Genomic DNA, 5,615 nt, shown 5'->3' with positions numbered 1-5,615 from the left:
TTAAATGCTTTAAAAGTGATGATTTCGATGTGAAAAACAAAAAACGTCCAGGTCAACCGAAAAAGTTTGAAGACCAACAATTACAAGCATCATTGGATGAAGATGCATGTCAAACTCAAAAACAACTTGCAGAAAGATTAAATGTTGCTCAGCAAACAATTTCCGATCGTTTACAAGCAATGGGAAAGATTTTAAAGGAAGGAAGATGAGTGCCACATCAACTGAATGAAAGACAAATGGAAAAATGAAAAGTCATCAGTAAAATGTTGCTTCAACGGCGAGAAAGGAAGTCTTTTTGGCATGGAATTGTGACTGGCGATGAAAAGTGGATTTATTTTGAGAATCCCAAACGCACAAAATCATGGGTTGATCCAGGTCAACCATTAACATCAGCTGCAAGGCCAAATCGCTTCGGAAAGAAGACAATGCTCTGCATTTGGTGGGATCAGGAAGGTGTGGTGTATTATGAGCTTCTAAAACCAGGTGAAACCGTTAATACTGATCGCTACCAACAACAAGTAATCAATTTGAACCACCCTTTGATCGTAAAATGGCCAGAATGGGCCAGAAGACACGGCAAAGTAATTTTGCTTCATGATGACGCACCATCACACACTTCAAAACCGACTAAAGACACGTTAAAAGATCTTGCCTGGGAAGTATTAACCCACCCACCATATTTACCAGACCTTGCTCCTTCAGATTACTACTTGTTCCTATCGATGGCACACGCACTGAGCAGCACTTCAAAATGTACGAAGAAGTGGAAAATTGGGTCTCTGGTTTGCTTCAAAATAAGAAAAGTTCTATTGGGACAGTATCCACAAATTACCTGAAAGATGGGGGAAATGTGTAGCTAGCGATGGACATTACTTTGAATGAAACACTTTTGATGTTTCTCTTGAAATTATAGTCTTTTCTTTGATTATAAAATCCGCATTATTAACTGGTACACCTAGCATATATATAGATCATATGGCAATATGTACATATGTCAAATCATTATGTTGAACACCTTAAGATAATAAAACTAAGGGGGTAATAAATAAAAGAAAGAAGGAACTAATTAAACTTATCTTAGAAATGAGGTGGGACAGAAAGGAAAGAAATATTAAGTACCTATTATAAATCAGACACTGAGAGACATTTACAGCTCTAATTTAACCCTCAACTTAATTCTATAACACAGGTCTTATCAAAGAAACTACGGTTTCTGTTGTGTGACTCAGAGGTTGAGTGTCTATCTATGAACTAGGAGGTCATGGTTCGATTCCCGGTCAGGGCACATGCCCAGGTTGTGGGCTACTGATCAATGATTCTCTCTCATCATTGATGTTTCTATCTCTCCCTCTCCCTTCCTCTCTGAAATCAATAAAAATATATTTTAATTAAAAAAATATACGTAGAGCTAAGACTTTTTCTCTGATTTTACCAACAATTGTTGTGAGAGTTCCAGGCACTGGAGCAGGTTCCTCAATAAAGAGAAAAGTAATTTCTCTGCCCAGTGACTGAGTTTTTATAACATTATTTTTTTAGGCAGAAGAAAAGTTGACTTTTGGAAATTTCTTTTTTACATAAAGTTTGTAGTTGTCAAGCACAAGTATCACAGACACTGGAGTTAAGCAGCTACATTTCTGAGAAGCCCTTTCTGAGCCCCTACTCCCAGCACCTGCTTGACCAAATGAAGAGTTCAATATATTTTCACTCTTGGAAAACTAAAGTTCAAAGTCATAAAGTAACTCAACCAAGTACAGAGAACTAAGAATGCTAGAGCAAGGATCCAAACTAAGGTCTATTTCCAAAGGCAATGTTTTTTCTTGTGTGTGTTTTTTCTACCACCTTTGTAATAGACTTGCCCAGGGTTGGTCAGCAAATGGCAGAGCCCTCTAAATTCACTACACCTTTTTATAGACATGAAAGATATGGACACTAATGAGGATTTTGGTGCCGTGGAAAAAAATAATTTAAGCCACCTTATTATCACAGACTTCCTTGATTTCCCAGCTGAATGGAAGAACATCAGTAATATCCCTGAATGCAGCCAAACCTCACAGGAAAAACACACAATCATTACTGCGCACACAAAGGCCCAATATCCTTCACAACCACTGACAATATCAATTTCTATGCCATACGACATCCAGAGCCACGAAGTTGGCTCTTCTGAGCTTCTCTCATAGAATGTTCCAAAAGGGCTGGGAGCAAAAGCATGCAAAACAATACCATCCTATATAATAAAAGCCTAATATGCAAATCGACCAGTGGAACGACTGGTCACTATGACATGCACTGACACTAGAGGGCAGACACTCAATGCAGGAGCTGCCCCCAGCCAGCAGACCCCAGGCCAGCCAAGGTGGGTTCCAGCAGGGACCCCCCAATCGTCCCACCGGTCGCCCCACAGAGGGAGGAGACTGGTGGCGGCAGCAAGGCAAGGCAATTGGGGGGCAGGGCCAGTCAGCGAGCAGGCGGCGCCAGGCCAGCCAAGGAGGGTGCCAGTGGGAGCCTCCCCCCCGCCGCACCTCCCCTCATCGCCCCACCAGTTGCCCCACAGATCGGCCCTGATCACTGGCCAGGCCTAGGGATCCTATCCATGCACAAATTTCATGCATCGGGCCTCTAGTATAATTTTTAACCTGCACAAATCATTCTCTTCATAATTTTAGTTACTCATTTTAATACACATACAAAAATAACATAATAGCATAATGAACTCCAAATACCATCACTCAGGCCCAACAACTACCATCAACCAAACCATCGCTAATCTAACCCCATCCACTCCCCCATTTACTAGATTATTTTGAAGCAAATCCCAGGCATTACATCATTTCATCTGTAAATAACAAGAATTCCTTATCATAAAATATCTGGTTCAGATTTAGTTATTTTATGTCATATATTTTTTAAAGATTTTAAAAAATCAGTATCCAAATAAGGTCCATACATTGCAATTGACTGATACATCTTGTGTTTTAATCTATAGCATCCCCATTTTTTTCTTGCAACTTGTTAAAGAAACAATACCATATACATATATCATTAAATTATAAAAACATGCAAAGGAATAAGAAACACCAAATTCAGGATAGTGGTTACCTCTGGTAGTGGGAAGGGAAGAGGAATGGGCAAGAGGACAAAAGAGCTTCAATTCTGTTTTTGCCCTTAAAAAAAAAAAAAAAAAGAGTCTAAAACAAACATGGCAACATAATATAAAGCTGGCCTTGGCTGATTTGGCTCAGTGGATAGAGCATCGGCCTTCGGAGTGAAGGGTCCTGGGTTCAATTCTGGTCAAAGGCACATGCCCAGTTTATGAGCTCAATGCTCAGTAGGGGACATGCAGGAGGCAGCCAATCAATGATTCTCTCTCATCATTGATGTTTCTCTCTCTCTCCTGCTCCCTTCCTCTCTGAAATCAATAAAAATTTATTTTAAAAAACATAATTAAAAAAAGATAAAGCTGGATGGTGGGTATAATGGTATTCATTACTATATTTTTCATATGCTTAAAATATTTAATAATAAAAACATTTTAAAATTAGAAGTCAGTGGGGATACAATGATTACATTCTGAAGTTTCGAATGTCCTCTCCTGTAAAAAGACCACATAAAACTACCTCATGGGATTGTTGGAAGAATTAAATAAGATCATGAATATAAAGCACTTAGTATACTACAGTATAAAAGCTAAATAAGTAGTTTATAGATATTACTTCACTCCACCCTCATCACCTCCCTGAACCCTTCAAAATCTTAAGAGAAACATAGGAATAATAGGAAAAAAGAGTGCTAAACTGGTAAAGAACTTCCCCTAGCCCTTGCTTGTTAGGAAATTAATCCAGTATGCTCTAATCCAGCCGTGGGCAAACTACGGCCCGTTTGAAATGAATAAAACTAAAAAAAAAAAGGACCGTACCCTTTTATGTAATGATGTTTACTTTGAATTTATATTAGTTCACACAAACACTCCATCCATGCTTTTGTTCCGGCCCTCTGGTCCAGTTTAAGAACCCATTGTGGCCCTCGAGTCAAAAAGTTTGCCCACCCCTGCTCTAATCTCTTCTAGAGTAACCCAGAATTCAACCATTTTGCCACTAAATGAAAGACGAGGCTGTATGGACATCTGAACTAATAGGCAAATTCTGTAAATTAATAATGAAGTACCTTGTATAGAGGAACTAAAATTCAGAAACTTCAGAATTCAAGTTTGAACCTCAAAACAGATGAGAACACTCATCCGAAAAATGGGAATTATTCACTCTTAACTTTGAACACAGATTATCATGAAGATCAAATGAGGGCAAGTTTAGGAGCACTCAACATAAAGCTTTATACTTATGAAAGTTGATATTTAGTGAATTTGTAGCAGAGGGGATTTCAAATAAAACTGAAGTTCTAAAGTGAAGTTCCACAAGACAGCCTTAGAACTTCTGTCTGCCATTCTACCATCACCTGCCTTTCTTGGCACTTACTTTGTAACCTCCACCAAAAATATTCGGATCTCTTTTATTTTTAAGGGAAGAATATTTTTCCCGTCTCCCGAGTCTCTTAATTCCTCTGCTCCCCATCCCTTCTGTGACCCTATTCTGTCCTTCTATGTCTCTCACCTGTCCACCCCCTCTTCACACTTCAGTTTACCACGTCCGCCCTCGCTGTTCTCTAACCTCAGAAACTGGCTCCCTTTCTATTTTTGTCATACCTAAGAAACCTACCGCCTTCCAGCACAAAGCTTTTTTTATTCAGGCCACTAAACCGGCAACACCAGACACAACCCCATACCCCTCTTCCAAGGCTCTCAAACCCGATCATTACCAAGCTGAATGTGACAGCTATGGCCAAGGGCAAGGATTACTTTCAAGGGACAGGATTTCCCCACTCAGCTTTGATTCCCAACTGTCCCCAGATGCAACCTGTGTGAGGCACGCTACACAAAAGGCACTCGGTAGGTTTTACCCCTCCATTTAAGCAAAATCAAAGTGAACTAAAATTATCTGTAAGAATCGTGCAACTCCCTTTGAGGTAACTGAACAAGCTGTGGGACAGAAAAACAAGCCAGAGCTGGAAATATCTGCTCCAAGTAACATTTCACTAGATAAGAGCCCCAGGAATCTCCTCCCATAGGCACGGGAGGCCAAATGTCTAAGCTGCAGCAACAGGTTTCTTAAAAAAAAAAAAAAATGTAGACAGGCTTGCTACAGGCTGGAGCCTCTTCCACAAGACACTGGAGGTCAGGTGTGGCCCCTGACCCCTCTAAGACCGGACACCGCTGACCTAACCAGGTGAATTTCCACCTCTGCTCCACCCACCTCGGAGTCTGGTCTAGATATGGCCGCATCCTGCCCGAGGAGCAGAGCAGCCTGTGCATCTGCGCCCGCGGATGCAGCTCCGCCCAGGGCCCCACCTGAACCTTCCCACGGCCCTTAAAAACCCCAGTCCCCACGGAGGTAGGCCCGAGCTCTCACTGCTCGGTGAGTCGAGCTTTTCACTCAGTTACTCTTCTCTCTGTGAATTCCCTCACAACCCGTGGCTTGGATGGAGAAAAGCACAAGAGCCCACCTAGCGGGGCGAGGCAGCAGGCGGGCCATGGCATCCCCCCAGGCCGGCCCTCGGGGCTC

The 5,615-nt window shown here is 41.5% G+C and overlaps 1 protein-coding gene across 4 annotated transcripts in view; it reads right to left on the bottom strand.

Moving 5' to 3' along the window:
• S100PBP (S100P binding protein) overlaps window positions 1-5,615 on the bottom strand; it is a 42,675-nt gene that overhangs the window by 36,188 nt on the left and 872 nt on the right. The window lies entirely within an intron of this gene.

This window comes from Myotis brandtii, unplaced genomic scaffold (assembly GCF_000412655.1).
Source record: "Myotis brandtii unplaced genomic scaffold, ASM41265v1 scaffold555, whole genome shotgun sequence".
In the NCBI taxonomy this organism is placed as follows: Eukaryota; Metazoa; Chordata; class Mammalia; order Chiroptera; family Vespertilionidae; genus Myotis; species Myotis brandtii.
This window is presented reverse-complemented; position numbering and strand designations above follow the sequence as displayed.